Here is a 20,677-nt window from a genome sequence, read left to right on the forward strand (position 1 = left end):
GAGTCTGATGGGCTCTCCCTGTTAGGACTAGAAGCAGTGGGACCCGGGTGCCTGCCTCTAGCCACCAGGTCACACTTCCTAGCTTTAAAAGTCTTGCTTCTTCATTCATCAGTGCCAGCCCCGATCTCAGATGGACCCTTGGACCCACCTCAAAGTTACCTGCCGGCAACCCTCTGTCTGCATCAGTGAGCTGTGCTCCTGACTTGGCCAGACTCCCAACTTTCCTCCTCCCTTTCCAGCTGTTGATGTCCACCTCGACCCTCCCCTTCATCTGATGGATTGTCCATCCTCAGTCTGAGGCTTCTCTGCTCACCCCAAAATGCTCCAGACTACTCCAGAACTATCATCTTGATATCTTTACAGCTGTTTATGGAATGTCAGATCTTATACTTCTCTTCATTATCTCTGTCCCTCACCATAATTCAACCAGGGGGTATTGTTAGCCCATTTTAGAGATGGGCGTGATGAGGTTGCCTGCTGGGGGTCAATGCTGGTGAGTGGCGGAGCCTGGGTCCAGAGCTGGTGGGCTCAGCCCCCAGATCCGTGCTCCTCCCCCTATTCTGCCTAGTTGACCCCACTTCCACACTCACCTACTGTGAAAAACCCCACCCCCAAATGATGAGGCAGCCAAAGCTTGGGGTGGGGAGGGCATGGTAGGAGAGGCCTCATTGCTCCCCAGCGGGGCTCAGTCAGGGAGCATTTGGGGGAATATCTGTCTCCTGGGCCCGTAGTCAGCCACAAGGGCAAAGACCTAGGACAGGCAAGAGATCCGTGCTGAACTCTGATATTAAAAAGGAGGGAGTAGTAAGAGCCAAGTGATCACTCTAAGCCTGTATATTAAATGTATTTTCCCTTTGTAAAAAAAAAAAAAGCCTGCAAAAGTTATGTTTCTACATAAAGGCAGCCTGTGTTTCATAGCGATTCTAATTTATGGGCCGTACATTCCTGTGATTGTCTTGAACTGAAGAGCCAAGTAAATAATCACGGAGAGCCACAGGTAAATCACTTGGAGGTGAACCGAGCCTGTCCAGGGCCTCCAGAAATGGCACAAACATTATTTCCTAATTTTGCAGATTTCTTCATCTGAGCCCAGAAAACGCCTTCTCTTGTTGGCTTTGAGGTTTGACGCTTTTTTCCACTTACATCCTGAAGAGACAGCGGCAAGGTGAAACGTGAGAAGTGTTTAAAGCATTTTCACAGATTCCGCTTCTAATTTTCCTTCTCAATTTCAAAGAAAGAATGCTGTTCACTTCATTTCCACAAGTATTTATCCCGCTACCAAATGGGAGCTGGAAATGGGAGGTGGGGGGAGGAGTCCGGAGTGGGGAGACATGGGCCACAGTGGCACGCAGCTTGGGACCTAGTTGATTTTTTTAAAATTTTGGTAAAATATACATAACAAAGTTACCATTTTGATTATTTCCAAGTGTACAATTCAGTGGCATTAAGTGCATTCACATTGTTTTGTGACCATCAACCACTACCCATCTGCAGAACTTTTTCCTCTCCCAAACTGAAACTCCGTTTCCATTAAACAATGACTCCCCATCCTCCCCTCCCCCCCAGCCCCGGCCACCACCATTCTACTTTCTGTCTCTATGAATTTGACTATGCTAGGTACCTCACATAAGTGGAATCCTGCAGTATCTGTTCTTTGGGGATTGGCTTAGCACAGTGTCTTCCAGGTCCATCCATGTCATAGCACCTGTGACCCAGCTGATTTTAAGAAGGGGAACATTGAACCAATGGAAATACTAGTTCTTATGTAAGTCAACCAGAGGGGCATCAACCAGAGGGGCAAATGCATATTCACAGTCATCTGTGGTTGTTTTAAGGAAATCCAAGCCTAAGCTGCCACAATAAATCCAACGCATTTATTGAGTTAACACTCTAGGCAAGCCCCATGGGGTAAATGAAGCAGCAGAAGATGTTGCTTCTCAAGGAGCTTATATCCAGCACAGGAGACCGGGGTGCAGAATCAAATCCAGATGTTAACTGATAAGTAACTTCAGAGTACAAATAAACAGGTAAACAAGGCTTTCGCCAGAGAGGTCATTTCAGACAGACATGATTGGCGAAGAGGTAGATTTTAGTGTGACCTTGAAGGATAGGTAGAGTTTAGTACAAAAGGAATGGGGCTGGAGAGAGAAGACATTGCAGACCAGCACGGAGTGAAAACATGTCCGACGGCCGACTGCGTCTGTCTTATTCACTGTTTGATCTCCAGTGCCTGGTACGACAAGTGTGTGTCCCAGGAATGAAAGAATGAATGAATGCAGAGCTCAGAGGTGGAAAAGCCCAGGGTGAGTTTGGGAAACAGTGAGTAGACAGTCTCACTTGAGTAGAGGGTCCCTCAGGCGAGCTAAGGTTAAAAAGGAAATGTTGGTAGAGATCAGAATATAGAAAACTTTGACTGTCACACTAAGGAACTAGAACTTTATCCTGAGGGAAATAGGGAGGCATGGAAGGTGGTTGACCAGGGGAGCTCAGAGTGATTATTTCACTAATTCTGATCATAAGTGTCATCAAAGCACAAGTACCCCCTGAGAAGCTTAAAGTGGCAACAGATGGGTGAATGTCAATAGAGTGTAAGTGTCTTTGTTGGACTTATGCAGACCGGGTAACGTCTCATGTAGAAGTAGCATTTTTTGGAAACATTTTAAAGTGACAGAAGGTAGAGGAAGCTGGCAGCCCAGACGCTAGTAAGGACAACATTCCAGTAATCAAATACAAAAATGACAATTTAGCTGTTGAGATTAAGAGGAAGAAGGCAGATCTTGAGGCCATGGTAAGAGAGGATTACAAATTTTAGGGATCTTGATATTCCCTCAGGAGACGCAGTAGCCAGAGACCATGACAAATGGCAGGACTCAGTGACTGGCCAACAAGGGAAGTTTTAAAGGAAAAGAAGAGAAGAGTGTGCCTTACAGAGTGTGAGGTTGGGATGAGATGCCAAGCTTCCATATTCAAAAGAGAAGCAGAGCTTCAGGATGAAATCGCCGGGGAGATTTGAAATCTGCAGCAAGGCATAGTCATGAGGTCATGAGAACATAAGAATTATGGAGAGGAGAGCAGAGGACAGAAGATGGAAAGGGAAGAGAGAGAAGGGGAGGAGAGGAAAGGGGAGGAGAGAAAAGTAGGGGAGATGGAAGGGGAGGAGAAGACTGACTTTATATTTAACAGGAAGTTACTCTAACTGGTTTAAACCAAAAAGGTCACAGGTGTGTTTTATGGAATCCAAGAGGACAGGCAAGATTGAGAGAAGAATGGAACCAGGAGCTGGAGAGCTGTCCAGAACCAGCAATGACCCGCTTTGTCTCTGTCCCTTCCGAGGCCACCTGCACGCTCCTCTCTGCCCCTCCTCTCCACTGCTTGATTCTTCGTTCTCTCCTCTATGCAGATAGCTGTCCCCACAGCCACCAAGATGACTTATCCCCAGTTCAAAAGACCTGCAGAAACTAACTAGTGGCCCTGAACCCATTTCCAAATATCTGGGGGAGAAAATACGATTGGCATCTTCATGCAGGGTTCTACCAAGTTCCATCAGCTATGGGCCAGGACGGTGGAGCCAGTCAGCGTAAACAAGGCTCCTGAGTGCAACTTCTGTGGCTGGCAGGGCAGCTTTGTAAGGTGGGTGTCAGGCTGGGCAGATTCCACAGAAGGTCTAGACTACACTGAATCGATCAGGAACCACGAAACCCTGTTAGGTAGGAAAGGTCTGAAGAATCCCAGGCTGTTTCAGTCTAAAGAAGCAAAGGCCTCAGCAGCCATGAGAACAGCCTGCCAGTCACTGAAGAGGTGCCTGCAGACTTGTGCGTGGCTCTGTAGGTGACAAGTTGGCTGATTCCAGTAGAAGGAGAAGCCTTCCATCAGTGAGAGCTGTCCCCCTGTGGTGGGCTCTTCTGTGAGTGAGGAGGCTTCCGCAGGTATAAGGGGTTGAGCAGTCCAGGAGTGTCCTAAAATTGGATGCTAACTTGTGAGAGGAAGGGAGGGAGGACTTATATGTAGATTTTTCTAGGGAGTGGTTTCAATCAAGGGAACCATAGCCAAGAAGAGGGTGAAAATCTATGATTTAAAGAGCAGTGATTTGAGGCAGTTTACAATAACAGTGAAACAGAGAAATGGAGACGCAAGTGGGAGATAGAACTAGAAAAAGGAGAAATCAAATATATTAAAAAACCAGTAGGGTCTATCTAGCTGCTATGGTTAAACCTAAAGTTTGATTTTGAGCTTCCTAGTAGCCAGAGTAACCTGTTACCATTTGTATGACCAGAAGAAGCAGCAGTTCCTCAAGACATAGGAAGCATTTCTAACACAGATTTCTTAAAGGAATTTCTCGATAAGCAAAAGTATCACAAAAGTAAATATAATAATGAGGAGTAATAATAATATAAGTAAATATAATAATGATGAGGGGTATTATCTGTTCAAAATGACTTTGTGGCAGGCACCCAGCTACGTTATAATTAATTCATTCAATCCTCACAGTACTCCATTGGGTAGTCACTATTATTAAGCTCAAGTGACTGGTGAGGAAAATGAAGCACAGAGGGGCCAAGAGACTTGCCCACATTCTCACAGCTGGTAGGAATGGTAGCGAAGGCACTGCCAGACTCTAGGGCCATACTCTTAGCCACTGCAAATAACACTACTCTTTAAAAAGAAAAGAAAAGGTGAGAAGGGAGTGAGAAAAATATCAGCCATTACCAGTATTCTCAAGTAGCTTTCAAGTAGCTAGTTGGGAAGAAAGACATACGCAAATAAAAAGTTAAAAATAATACATCATGACCATTTTTGAGAACCTACAATGGGTCAGGCTTTATTTTAGATGCTTCATATATGTTATCTCTTGATTTTCCTAATAACCATGAGAAGTATGTGTTAGTGTCCCGGTCCTTTGTATTTAGGAGACTAGTTCTAACTGGGTCAAGTCCAGAATTCTTTGTCTGGCTTTCAAAGTCCTGCATAATTTAGCCTTTTTGTATCCAACACAGTTTCCCAAGACTGCCCTAAAAGAGGCAGCCACATACCAAATGAAAAAGCATTGAATCCCAGACTCCGCCATTTTCTTGCTGTGGGACCTTGAGTGAGTTCTTTAACCCATCTGAGCTTCAGTTTCCTCATCTGTTAAAGAGGGAGAATGATAACTATTTTCAAGGTTTTTAAAAGAACAGAAGTTTTAAGGATAAGAAAGCATCATCCAGGGAATCACAGGGCAATCTGAGGGAGGGAGGGGCTGGGCCTGGGGAGCTGAGGGAATGATTTATCTATTCATTTCATCCAGTCAACATTTACTGAGCCTGGACATGCTTGCTTCTGTGTTTGGTACCAGAGGTCCAAAAATGAATGGGATGTGTTGACCCTTGAGGAACTTACAGTCTACTGGGGGAGGAGAGGAAGGGGCACATTTAAATAGTGACAGCACCATGCATAGTGAGAAGTGGTTAGTGATGAAGATCTGGAACAGACTTGCAGAAAAATAAATTTAAGAAAGAGAGAGAGAGAGGGAGAGGTTCTGGGTCAAGAAGGTGATGTAGGAAGATTCTGAACTCAGCTCCTCCCATGGACACATAAAATCTACAGCTACTTATGGAACAATTTCCTCTGAAAAAAAAAAACCCTAAAAACTGGCAGAGTAAGCCCTTCACATTGGGCAAATGAGAAGTAAACCACGTTGAAGTGAATAGGAAAGGCTGAGACAATCTCACCATAAAACCCACCTCCAGCATGCAATCGGGAGCTTCTCCCTGAGGAACGAAGGGTTCATACCCCACATTGGGCAATTCAGCTTTAAGACCAGCACCTGAGAGACGAGCTCCCAAAGCATCTGGCTTTGAAGACCAATGAAGTTCACACACACGAGACCTGCAGGGCTGTGGCAAACTGAGGGACATCTCTTAAAGGGTCCATGTCCAGACTTACCTACCCCAGGGCTAACACAGAAGCAGCTCTTTGAAAGTACCCAGACTTTATGTGAAAGAGACTCATTTCTTCATTTTAAAGCATTGGTCTAAGGGACAGGGGCCTGCTGGGATACTCTCCGGGGAGGGAGGCTGATGGGCACCATCTTCCTGCTCTCCCTCTGCTTTGCTAAGGCCAGCAGGCACCATCTTATTTTTTTCTTCCTTTCCCGCAGGTGCCATCTTTATGCTGCAGCTGACAAGCTCCATCTTCCTCAGGATCCCTCTGTCTTGCTCCTTTTCTTCTTTTTTTCTTTTCTTTTCCTTTTCCTTTTATTCCCCCTTTTTTCGCTAAGTGCCATCTTTGACCTCCTCTCTGCCTTGCTCCAGCCACTAGGTGCCATCTTCACACTCTGTCATGCTCCAGAGTGCCAGTATCTCTAGGAGGGGAGCTTCTATACGTCTGGTGCCCTGGTTTTTACATCTGGATTTTGCAGCTGCCACCCAGGGAATGCTCTTTGATTGTTTGGCTCTGGAGTCCAGGGAGGCTTGTGTTCCTGGGTCCCATGCAACTGTAACAATTGGAGAGACAGTGCTTGGCAGACCCACTCCCAGAGCACTGCACAGATAGCAGACTGAAACACACCCCTCGTTTTTCTGAGAAAGAGGCCGATTTGCTTATCCAGGAGCTTTGGCCTGAGGACCACTTATAGGAGCCTATGGAGGGGCTCTCAGGGAATGGAGGCTGGTGAAGGTGAATGCAGTTTTTGTGCTCTCCCTCTGCCTCACTCCAGCTCCCCCGTTTCTTACAGATGGGAGCTTGTGTCCTTCTCCTGTGCCCTGATTTTTGTAGCAGCTGCCTGGGGACCCTCTATATTTCCTGGCTCTGGTGGTCAGCAGGGCTTATGCTCACAGGTCCCATTGGACTGCAACTAATGGAGAAAGTGTTCTGAAACAGGTGCTGCCCCCAGGGTTCAGCAAGAAGCAATAGACCCCAATCTCAATCTTTCTGGAAAGAGGTCTACTAGCTCATCACCATTGTTGCAGCTTGAGGGGCAGGCTTCCAATTAAACACAAATCTAAGGGTTGACTGTAAACCTTTCCTGAGACCTAGGAGGGTAAGCACTGTCTTTATGCTCTCCCTTTGCTGCACTTCAGAGTGCCAGCTTTTCTCAGTGAGAGCACTTATTTGTGTCTGGTGCCCCAGTTTTTACACCTCAGGTCCTGGTTTTTACAGCTTCTGCCCAGGGGCTATCTCTTGATTGCCTGGTCCTGATAGCCAAGGGGGCTTGCATTGCATTGCTGGGTCCCATGAAACTGCAACAATCAGAGAGACAGTGCTTGGTAGATTACCACCCTCAGAACACTGCACAGACAGATGACTGAAACACACCCCCAGCTTTTCTGTGAAAAAGATCTATTTGCTAGTCCTGGAGATTTGGCCTTAGAGGCAGGCTTCGGGTTTGGCACACATCTAGAGGCTATGGAGATGCTCTTAGGGAACATAGGCCAGATGATACCATCTTTGCACTCTCCCTCTGCTTTGCTACAGCTCACTGATATCTCCCAGAAAAGAGTTTGTACACTCACCTGGAGCCCTGATTCTTGCAACTGCTGCCCAGAAGACACCTATAGATCCCTTGGCTCTGGGAGCCAGAGGGGCTTACGCTTGCAGTCCCACAGAACTATATATAATCGCACTCTCTACAACTGCTGCCTGAGGGTCTGGCTTCTAATCAGCCTGAATCTAGGTGCTGACTGAGATCCCCCCCTTTGGGACACTGGTCGTGGTACACATTCAACTACTGGGAGCTATTAAAAATAAAAAGGGCTGCTTGGAAAATCACAAAGATTGTCCAAGAGCTAGGGCAGAATTGAACAATAAGTAAGGTTCATCTCCTACAAAAAACCAATCCTTCTATACTGGGAGAAGTGGCTGTTTCATCTAACGCACAAGAAACCAAAGCAGAGTCAAGAATAATGAACAAACAGAGGCATATGTTCCAAATGAAAGAATAAGATAAAATATCAGGGGGAAACAAAGCGTTAATGAAATGGAGGTAAGTAATTTACTTGACAAAGAATTCAAAGTAATGGTCATAAAGATGCTCACCAAACTCAGTGAGGAAACAAATGAGGAAAAAATGTAAAGCAGAAAGAGGAAACAAAGAGGAAAAAAATGTAAAAAGTTCCACACAGATATCACAGAATCAAAGAATACTATAACTGGACTGAAAAATACACTAAAGTGATTCAACTGCAGACTAGATGAAGAAGACGAAAGTATCAGTGAACTCAAAGACAGGGTAGAGTAATTCACCCAATCAGAGGAGCAGAACAATGAAAAAAAGTGAAGCTAGATTACAGGACTTATGGGACAACATCAAGGTGACTAACATTTGCATTATCAGAGTACCAGAAGGGGAAGAGAAAGAGAAAGGGGAAGAAAACTTATTTGAAGAAATAATGACTGAAAACTTCTCTAACCTGGAGACAGAAACAGTCAGATTCAGAAAGCCTAGAGAGGTAAATTAGATGAACCCAAAGAGACCCACACCAAGACACATTACAATTAAAAATCCAAAGTTAAAGGCAAGAAGAGAATCTCAAAAGCAGCAAGAGAAAAGCAACTTGTTATGCACATAAGACTACCAGCAGATTTTTCAACACAAACTTTTAGGCCAGAAGGGAGTAACACTATATAATCAAAGTGTTGAAACAAAAAAACATTCCAACCAAGAATACTGTATCCAGCAAAGTTATTGTTCAAAATCGAGAAGAGATAACAAGTTTTCCAGACAAGCAAAAGCTAAAGGAGTTCATCATCACTAAACTAGCCTTACAAGAAATGTTAAAGAGACTTATTCAAGCTGAAAAGAAAGTGTGCTAATTAGTAACAAGAAAGTGTATGAAAGTAAAATCTCACTGGTAAAAGGAAATATATAGTAAAAGTAGTGGATTAATTACTTATAAAGCTAGTATGAAGGTTAAAAGACAAAAGTAGTAAAAAAAAAAAAAAGTAACCACAATAAACTAGCTAAGGATACACAAGATAAAAAGACTTAAAATGTGACATCGAAAACATAAAACAGGAGAGAGGGAGAATATAAATTAGAGCTTTAGAGTGCATTCAAACTTAAGTTGTTATTAACTTAAAATAGACTGATATAAATATAAGTTGTTATATGTAAGCTCCATGTTAACCACTAAGTAAAAGCCTATCGTAGATACACAAAAGATAATAAGAAAAGAATCTAAGCATACTAAAGAAAGTCATCAAACCACAAAGAGACAGAGCAAGGGAAGAAGAAAGAAACAGAGGGACTACAAAATAACCAGAAAACAATTAACAAAATGGCAATAAGTACATACTTATAAATAATAACTTTAAATGTAAAGGGACTAAATTCATCAGTCAAAAGATGTAGAGTGGATGGATGAGTGAATAAAAAACCAAGAGCCACCTATACACTGCCTACTAGAAACTCAGATGTAAGGATATACATGAACTGAAAGTGAAGGGATGGGAAAAGATATTCCACGTAAATGGAAACAAAAGAAAACTGGGGTAGCTATACTTAGACAAAACATATTTTAAAACAATGACTGTAATAAGAGAGAAAAAGGGCATTTTGTATTAATAAAGGGGTCAACCCAACAAAAAGGCAAAACATTTGTAAGTATTTGTGCACCCAACATAGGAGCACCTAAATATATAAAGCAAATATTAACAGACCTAAAGGGCAAAATAGACAGCAATACAGTAATAATAGGGGATTTAATAACCTAGTTTACATCAATGGATAGATCATCTAGACAAAAAATCAATAAGGAAACATTGGCTTTAAATGACACATTACATCACATGGACTTAACAGTTATATATGAAACATTCCATCCCAAAGCAACAGAATATACATTCTTCTCAAGTATACGTGGAAGATTCTCCATGATAGATCATATGTTAGGCCAAAAAGTAAGTCTTAACAAATTTAAGGAGATTGAAATCATATCAAACATCTTTTCAGACTACAATGGTATCAAACTAGAAATCAATTACAGGAAGAAAACTAGAAAATTCACAAATATATGGAGTCTAAACAACATGCTCCTGAACAACCAATGGGTCAATGAAGAAATCAAAAGTGAAATCAAAAAATACCTTGAGACAAATGAAAATGGAAATACAACATACCAAAACTTATGGGATGTAGCAAAAGCAGTTCTAGCAGAGAAGTGCATAGTGATAAATGCCTATCTCAAGAAACAAGAAAAATATCAAAAAAACAACCTAACTCTACACCTCAAGGAACTAAAAAAATGAAGCCCAAAATTAGCAGAAGAAAGGAAATAACAAAGATTAGAGCAGGAATAAATAAAATAGAAACTAAAAAGACAATAGAAAAGATCAATGAAACAAAGAGCTGGTTCTTTGAAAAGATAAACACAATTGACAAACCTCTAGATAGAATCAACAAGAAAAAAAGAGAGAAAGTTCAAATAAATAAAAACAGAAATGAAAGAGGAGACATTACAATTGTTACCACAGAAATACAAAGCATCATAAGAGAGTACAACAAATAATTCTATGCCAACAAACGGGACAACCTAGAAGAAATGGATAAATTCTTAGAAACATACAACCTTCCAAGACTGAATCAAGAAGAAATAGAAAATCTGAACAGATTGATTACTAGTAAGGTGATTGAGTCAGTAATTTCTAAATTCCCTACAAACACAATCAAGGACAGGTAGCTTCACTAGTGAATTCTACCAAACATTTAAAAAAGAATTATTGACAATAGCAATCCTTCTCAAACTCTTCCCAAAAATAGAGAAAGGGGACACTCTTCCAAACATATTTTGCAAGGCCAGCATCACCCTGATACCAAAACCAGACATAGATGCCACAAAAAAGAAAATTACAGGCCAATATCCCTGAAGAACATAGATGCAAAAATTCTCAGCAAAATATTAACAAACTGTATTCAACAATTAAAAGGATTATACACCATAATCAAGTGAGATTTATTCCAGGGCTGCAAGGATAATCCAACATGTGCAAATTAAGCAACATGATACACCACATTCACAAAATGAAGGATTAGAATCATAGGATCACCTCAATAGATGTAACAAAAGCATTTGACAAAATCCAACATCCATTTATGATAAAAATTCTCAACAAAGTTAGTATAGAGGGAACATACCTCAATATAACAAAGGCCATATATGACAAGCCCACAGAAAACATCATACTCAACAGTGAAAAGCTGAAATCTTTTCCTCTAAGATCAGGTACAAGACAAAGATGCCCACTTTTGCCACTTTTATTCAACATAGTGTTGGAAGTCCTAGCCAGAGCAATTAGGCAAGAAAAAGAAATAAAAGGCATTCCAATTGGAATGGAAGAAGTAAAACTGTCACTATTTGCAGATGACATGATACCAAAGACTCCATCAAAAAACTGTTGGAACTAATAAATGAATTCAGTAAAGTTGCAGTACAGTATACAAAATCAATATACAGAAATCTATTGCATTTCTATATACTAATAACAAACTATCAGAGAAATTAAGAAAACAATCCCATGTAAAATTGCATTAAAAAAATAAAATAACTAGGCCAAATTTAACCAAGGAAGTGAAAGACCTGTACACTGAAAACAATGACATTGATGAAAGAAACTGAAAAAGACACAAATAAATGGAAAGATTCTGTGCTCATGGATTGGAAGAATTAATATTGTTAAAATCCATACTACCCAAATAAATCTGTAGATTCAATGTAATCCTTATTAAATTTCCAGTGGCATTGTCCACAGAAATAGAACAAGTAATCCTAAAATTTGTATAGAACTAAAAAAGACCCCTAATAGTCAAAGAATCTTGAGAAATAAGAACAAAGCTGGAGTCATATGATCCCTGATTTCAAATTATATTACAAAGCTATAGTAATCAAAATAGTATGGTACTGGCATAAAAACAGACACATAGATTAATGGGACAGAATAGAGAGCCCAGAAATAAACCCATGCATATATGGCCAATTATGACAAAGGAGCCAAGAATATAAAATGGGGAAAGAACAATCTCTCCAATAAATGGTGTTGGGAAAACTGGACAGCCACATACAAAAGAATGAAACTGGACCACTAACTTACACCATACACAAAAATTAACTCAAAATGGATGAATGATTTGAATGGAAGACTTGAAACTGTAAAACTCCTAGAAGAAAACATAGGCAATAAGCTCCTTGACATAGCATAAGTCTTGGTGATATTTTTTTGGATTTGACACCAGAAGCAAAGGCAAGAAAAGCAAAATAAACAGGTGAGACTATATCAAACTAAAAAGCTTTTGCAGAGTGAAGGAAACCATCAACAAAATGAAAAGGCAACCTAATGAATGGGAGAAGATACTTTCAAATGATATATCTGATAAGGGTTGATATCCAAAATATATAAAGAACTAATACAACTCAATATCAAAAGAATGGATAAAGAAAATGTGGTATACACACACACACAAAACACACACACAATGGAATATTATTCAGCCATAAAAAAGAATGAAATCTTGCCATTTGTGACAACATGGATGGACCTAGAGGGGATTCTGCTAAGTGAAATAAGTCAGACAGAGAAAGACAAATACTGTATCTCACTTATATGTGAAAGCTTTAAAGAAAAACAAAACAAGCTCATAGATACAGAGAACAGATTGGTGGTTGCCAAAGATGGGGGGTGGGGGATGGGCAAAATGGGTAAAGGAAGTCAACAAGTATAAACTTCCAGTTATAAAATAAATAAGTCATGGGAAAAAGAAGTCATGGAGATGTAATGTATAGCATGATGACTATAGTTAATAATACTGTATTGCATATTTGTAGGTTGATGAGATCTTAAAAGTTCTCGGCACAAGAAAAAAAAATTCTGTGACTATGTATGGTGACAGATGTTAACTAGACTAATTGGGGTTATCACTTTGCAATATATACAGATATTGAATCATTATTTTGTACACCTGAAACCAATATACTGTTGTATGTCAGTTATACCTCAATAAAAAAAAAGAGAGAGAGGGACATTACATGAGCAAGACTTTATTGGAAATGCTGGCAGGACTTAGTATCTGAGTAAACTCAAGGGCGAAGGAGAAGACGGAGAAAAGTCTGGGTGATGGAACTTGTCTGAGATGAGGAAATTAGATGGAGAAGTTGGTTTGGTTTAGTGGTGAGACATTCATTTAAAAAATATCCAGGTGGCAATGACATGGACCAGGGCTGGGTGTGAGGTAAGAACAGGATTGACATTTATGAATAAAAAGTAATGATGTAATCATTGTAATCATAAAATGTGGCTTTCTGAGGAATTGTATTAAGATAGAAGAGGAGAAGGGTGATGATACAACCTCGGAAACATGAGAAGAAGGAGGAGCCAACAAATAAGGGAATAGTCAGAGAGGTAGGAGAGAAGAAAGGCGATTCAGAAGAGTGCAATATCCCTTAAGTCACTGACGGAGAGTCAAGAAGAGCAACAGTATTACCTGAAAAGGTTTTTTTTAACCAGGATTTTAAAAAGTGTAAATTTTCTTCAGCCACAAATCAGAGAGAGCTATCAGGAACGAAAAAAGCCAGATTGTAGAGAGTTTTGGAAGCTATGGGTAAAGATAAAATAGAGTTAGTTGGCATAAATTGCTCACCTGAGAAATTCTACAGGAAAGGAAGGAGACACACAAAATAGTGAGTAAATGGGCCATCAGGGTCAAGCGAATGGTTCTTTGCAACTGAGAGCAAACTCTGCTGAGAATAAAGCAAAACATGAGAGCTATTTTGATGTGGGGTTCGGGGAATGTTCTAGAACTTGCACCAGGTAGGCTAAGTCTTCTCATATAAGATTAAATCCGAGACCTTCTGACTGGAACAGATGAAGGAGAAAAGTTCTTAATCCTGGAAAACAAGTTGAACTTTGACAATATGAACTTTGAGGTGTCAAATCTTCATGGTTCTTTGGCACTCCAGCAGGATGGCAAGAACAGAGGGAGACAAGGAGGGCTAGTGACCTGGGTTTGGGGTTGACACCTGTCTGAAGCAGGAATGAGAATCTGGAGTGTGGGCAAGGTTAGGTGTCCAGGCTGGATGGTGAAGGCTGGGTGGGGATGGGAGCAAAGCCAACAGACTGAAATGGGTAAGGAAGGAGGTTGGAAGACTCTGGTTTAAGTGAGGTTTAGGAGAAGTGGGGGAAATGACAGGAGTGCTCCTTTCCTGGGGCTGCCTTAACAAATTACTACAAATCTGGTGGCTTAAAACAAATAGAAATTTATCCTCTCACAGTCCTGGAGGCCAGAAGTCTGAAATCAAGGTGCTGGCAGAGATGTGCTCCTTCCAAAGGCTCTAGGGGTGAACCCTTCCCTCTTCTACCTTCTGGTGGCTCCAGGCATTCCTTGGCTTGTGGCTGCATAACTCCAGACTCTACCTGTCTTCACATGGCCTTGTCCTCTGTGTGTCCCAAATCTCCCTCCACCTTTCTCTTATTAAGGATACTTGTCATTAGATTTAGGGTACACCCCGTTAATCCAGGATGATCTCATCTCGAGATCCTTAAATTAATTGCATCTGCAAAGACTCTACCTAAATAAACTTGCATTCACACTTTTGAGTGGACACATCTTTTGGGGGGCCACCATTCAACCCACCCCAACAGGTAAGGAGGTTGTGATCAGAAATAGGAGCCCACTTGAAGAAGAGCAGAGGTGCACCAGTGTCTTTGGGTATGGTTTTGCCCATATATGGCACATGTGCTGATATACGGTGTAGAGGGGGATCAAAAAGGTCAAGTTGGTTCAGGAATAATGATATTAATAGTTGTGACGGTTGATCTTCGGTACTGGCTTCGTCGAGGAGGATGGAAGGAATGGGTTGAAACTAGGTGACCAGTGGCAGGTATTTCTATAAAGTCAGTGAATTCTGGAGGTGTGCTGCCCTGGGTGGTAGAGACTGACTACCAAGACTTTAAATATTGATGAGAGAATGACACTTCAATGATCTGGAAGTGGCATTAAGAGCTAGGAGAAGGCGGACCATCTTATTTTTTATCCCACTCAGCCAGGTAGCATGAGACCTATGTGGGAAAAGTTTGTTTCTTTCTCACTAAGATGCCACCCATGATTTGTCTACCCTATGGAGAAAGTCTCTTTCTCTCAAAAAAAAAAAAAAATCTTTAAGCCAATGGAAGATAGCGCAGCTGGATTTCAAAATTTTTACCTTTCCTCTCTTTAAAAACCAAGATGATATATTCCTATTTTAAGGTTCTGGAATTTTTTTTCTTTCAGATAGCCACCTCCCTGTATCTACCCAAAATACCTTGCATGAGAGCAGGGACCATGTCTATTTTGCTCATTCATATATCTTCAGAGTCCAGCAAAGAACTCAATTAGCAGAGTTTATCAAGTGAATGAACGAGTGGATGAATGAATACATAAATGAATGGATGAATGAAATTGCATTTCCCTAGTCTCCTATGCATGGAAACCACCAGCAGGACCGTCTTTTAGCAAGTGTTGAAGTTGTGGGCTCACTTGACCTGTGTCCCGTCCTTGAATTCCTGTATCAATATGGATAATAGCTCAGTGCCTTGTCAATAAGTACAGCGTGTTCCGTCCGCTGCTGCCAAACTCTTAACAAGCCATCTGAGTGGAGGTGCTTGTGTGAAGGTGACACTTGGCCCAACCAATGTCATCTAAGGAAATACCCATCTCCCCTTAAGTGTCTCTCCTCCCGGTCTTCACATATCAGTGCACTATAAATGATAATGAGGAGGGTTTGTAAATCAAGAAAAAGCTTTGCTTTCAAGTACTCCGTAATTAGGTAGGATGGATCCAGCATCCTAGTTCATTTGGAGGGGACAGTGGGGAACTGTTCCATCTCCTGCATGTCCCCACCTGGGTCCTGCAGTGTTCCCAGGGTGATTGCTCTGTGTAAGGAGTTTATAACTTCTAGGCTTCTTCCTCCTTATGCCAGGACTGGGAGGAATGTCATGCAGGTAAGGTCTGCTACCAGGTTTTACGAGAAAGTTTGGAGATTCAACATGGAGTTAAAATTTCTGTTTATTTAGTCATTTAGACATCATCTCATTGTGAAAACAAGTCAAGGTTTCTTCTTGGATTACATAAATTAGGTCAGGGAAAAATAAATTATAGATGAGAAAAAAGAAGTAGGATTGGAACCTGAAACCGAGCCAGGAAAGAGACTATATAACACAGCAATGCAGACTGTAAGCCCTGCATCCTCTCTCTGCGTGGGGTTCGTATTTGGATCTGGGTGTTCAAACAACCAACACAAAAGGGAACCCTGATCGGCCATACAATTTACAGCATCCACGAGACAACATGCTCACAGGCCAAACACTTAGTAAAACTCAGTTAATTCTGACCTGGGACCAGGCAGAAATTTCTCCCAGGCTTCCTCATAATGAGGACACTCTGTGATGAAATAAAAAACATGCCAATAAAATCTCTGCACAAACAATGCATTCTGCACAGAACTGTTCCTTAGTAGAAACTTGCAACATCTACATCCCCTCAAAAGGTGAAAACTAGCAAAGCAATTCTTTGTGGATCAACATGAGGTAACCAATTCAGTGCTGGCCTGGCTTAAATTAGGCATGGACTTGAGAGAAGCTTGACAGGTGCCAAAGGTGGCTGGGAGGAAGGCACCCTGGCTCTAGGTCCTCTTCTCAGCTCTGTTGCCATGTGGGATGCTGAGAAGAGCTCAGACTTTGGATCCAGGTAAAAGTGAATGTGAATCACCACTTAAATAGCTGTGTGCTCTTGCGGTATCTGCACCTGGGTTTCCTCATCTATATAATGGGTGATGTGATCTCTTTTGTGCAGATTGTTGTAAGTGTGAAGGGTTGTGTAGATGCAGGGCCCAGCACAATGTCTGAAACAGAACAAGTGCCTAATAAAGAGCAACTATAAAGCTTTCTGTCGTGTCCTTGGGCTGTGAATTTACCTTGGGCAAGGTGAATTTCTTGGGCCTCAGTTTCCTCATCAGAAACTAATGGTGTTAGTTTCCGAAGTAGTTAGTTTCCGTCTCTAGCATTCTTTTTTATGATTCCATGAAATTTAAAACATAACTTTATATCAAAAAAACAGGAATACTAAAAGTATGTTGTTGCTTTTGTACAAGTCCTCCCCCATTTTAATAACAGTCCATATCGTATGTGTGTTCTCAGAATCCTTCTGTCCCCATTGCCTGCTGGTTAGAATCGTTTCTTCTTAGCAGGGACCTGGAGGCCCTTCAGCATGCAGCCACCACCCCCTCCTCCAGCCTTGCCCCTGACCTTGATCAAATGCTAGTAGTAATCCGAATCTACCGAATTTCCTTAAATTGCACTTTACCCAGACCAATCCTTCTGCTTCAAATTCTTCATCCCACCCTCCCAACTGGCTTCCAGAAATCTACTTGAAGAAGTTTCTAGATGGCTAACACTAACTCCTAAGTTATCTTCTCAGGAAGATAAATTGTGAAGGAGCAAAAATAATATCCAATGGTATGGTTTCTGTTTCTCATTGTGCCGATAGCAATCCTATGATTTGTTAAGTACCTACAATATCCCAGGCACTGACACATATACATTGTCTTTCCATTCTTGCAGTGGCCCTTAGAGGTGAGCACCATGCCCATTTTACAGATGAAGAAACAGAGGTTCAGGGAAGTTAAGTAATTTGCTCGAGATAGAACAACTAGATGGTTATGGAGCTGGAATTCGAGCCCAAGTTTCTGAATCCAAAGCCGGTGCACTTTCTATCCCACCACACTGCCTCCGCGAGGAGCAAACGCCATCTCAGGAAGGGCTCTCTGCACAGCAAGGTGGGTCAGACACTTGGGACACAGCGACTTCTGAGGAAGTGGAAGGTAATTTGACAGTTTATAATATTTTATTGGTTCCAGAGGGGACTATTCTCAACTGTCCTTCCCCAACACACACACTCTCTCAATCTCTTTATCAAATCAATTGGCAGTACTTGCAGAAAGCCACAACAGTTTGTTCCTGGAATGTGCAAAGAAAAAGCCCAAGGCGTTGCCCCTGCCCTCAGAGAGCTCACAGCTTCACTGAGGAGAGGGGACAGTGAGACCCATGAAACCACCAGAGAAAGGTCTGGAAGCTGTCAACTGAGGGCCAGGTTGTGTGGTGCAGATTATAATGCAAACTCACCTGAGGAGGGAAGGAGTGAGGTCAGACATCACAGAGGAGGCTGGCCCTGAACCTGGTCTAGAAGTGTAACAGTTAGGGTGCCCACCCAAAATACAGCAGATCATTAGATGCAAAAGAAGAAGCCCCCAAACCCAAAGAGGAAACAGTTTAATTATGAAAAGGGCAACAGCTGTCAGAAGAAAACGGGATTCACTATGCAGACTGTGAAAGGAAAATCCCGGGTCTACTTATCCTATTGCTACAATTTTTCATCAAGATAGGAAACATAAACAAAGATTATAAATGCTATCTCATGGAGCACCTCCTACTATCAAGTCCAAGTTATTCACACCTTTCCACAGCCATTATAATGGCCCCAGCATGCTTCATCTTTACACAATTATTGAGAATCTAAGTGCCAAAGAGCCCAGCTAGGAACTGATGACCCAGCAGTAATCAAAGGAAACACCTTCAGAGAAAATCACCTGTGAGACTCTGCATGATCTGACCTCTGAGACCCCACCAAGGAACCCCTCACTCACCGTGCTGCAGACACTCCAGTCTCCTTGCTGCTCCCCAAACACCCAGGCGCAGGCCCACTTCACCTATGTGCTGCTCCCTCACACCCCTCACCTCTGGTAACCACAAATCAAATCTCTTTTTCTGTGAGTTTGTTTGTTTGTTTGAAGTATAATTGACCTACAATACTATGTTAGCTCCTGGTGCACAGCAGAGTGATTCCACATTTCTTTCTTCCTTTCTTTATTTGGTTGCTCCATGTCTTAGTTGTGGCAGGCAGGCTCCTTAGTTGTGGCATGCATGTGGGATCTAGTTCCCTGACCAGCAATAGAACCCAGGCCCCCTGCATTGGGAGCACAGAGTCTTATCCACTGCGCCACCAGGAAAGTCCCCTGATTCCATATTTCTTATGCATCACAAAATGATCGCCACGATAAGTCTAGTTACTATCCATCACTATGCAAAGATATTGCATAGTTATTGACTATATTCCCCACATTGTACATTTCTTGCCCGTGACTCATTTATTTTGTAACGGGAAGTTTGTACCTATTAATCTCTCCCACCTATTTTTCTCCTCCCCCCACACCCCTGGTAACCACCTGCTTGTTTTCTGTGTCTATAACTCTGGTGAAACACTAATATGGATTAGGCACCTAGTAGGTGCCTAATAAACATTAATTGAATGATGGCTCTTTAAAGAATTTTTGAGTTCTCCCAAACGGTAGACTCTGGAAAACCTTCCCAAAGTCTTAGAGGAATGATACTTTAAACCTTAGAGATTGGGACACCTATCCCATTGGCACAATCTGGGAGTGAGAACAGGCTCCATCAGCTGTTGGGACCAGCCTGAGGCCTCCTGCATGTTATGGAGATCAGGAAGTCAAATCATTAAACTGACTATAGGGCTGCTATGTGCAAAGACCCTGTGTTCAGACTCTGCCCCAATTTCCACACATCAACAACTCCATTTCCATTCCCAGGCTCCTGCCTCTATAGCTCAGCATCCAAGTTCACTGTAGATACATACCAACAACAAGATATCGATGCTGGAGCTGGGAAGTCAGCATGGGGTGGGGCTGGGAGGATGCAGGAGTGGCCCTGGGGCACCACCAAACTCTACCTTTGTGATGCAGAAGGTGAATAAGTGACAAGGCCCTCAGTCCCAATATTAGCTAACCCCATGACGTAGGGAAATGTACTTGGCTTCTTCATGCCACTTCTCAGGTGAGAAAACTATCAATAATATTCCCTGATTCAAAGCAGAGATTCTTAACCTGAGATTCACATATAAACCTGTTTGGGTGGGCTGGGAAGACCATGATATTAGGTTGAAACATAGAATCTGCTACTTCTGTATGTCAAAAATTGTCTAATAGAATTCCATGTGGTTCACATTGAGAAAACAAGAAATTATGATTTAGGCAACACAGTTGTCCAGGTAGTATATATTTCAAATATGGGACACGTGGTTCATTGGCCCATGCTTTCACTCCACAATTAGGTTAAACTCCCAGGAGGCAATACCTGCTAACATTTATCAAGCATTTATGGTATAGTCAAGCAGTTTCACTGATACCATCTTATTTGATTCTAAAGTGGACAGTTACCCTCCCACATTCATCTTAGAATCAACTAACATATATTAGGCATCTTTTAGTTCAGGAATCAGTCAGAAAACTATGGCCCACGGGCCAAATCAATCTGCAGCCTGTTTTTGTACAGCCTGGAAGCTAAGAATGGGTTTAACATATTTAAAGGGTTGTACACACACACATACACACACACACACACACACAGAATAATGCATGACAGAGAACATATGTAGTCCACAAAGCCTAAAATATCTACTATCTGGTCCTTCACAGACAAAGTTTGCCGACCCTGTTCTAGATGCCAGGCACCGGGCCAGGTGCTCCTAATGTGCTAACCCAGTGTGGTGAGAGTGAGAAAGCCCTTCAGCTTCAGGCACAGATGGCGCTGGTGTCGGTGTGGCCATAACAGTCAGCAAAGGGGAAGTAACTTGGAAAGCAAAGGTTCTGGTCCCCTTTCTGTT

Source organism: Eubalaena glacialis, chromosome 3, assembly GCF_028564815.1.
Source record: "Eubalaena glacialis isolate mEubGla1 chromosome 3, mEubGla1.1.hap2.+ XY, whole genome shotgun sequence".
Taxonomy (NCBI): domain Eukaryota; kingdom Metazoa; phylum Chordata; class Mammalia; order Artiodactyla; family Balaenidae; genus Eubalaena; species Eubalaena glacialis.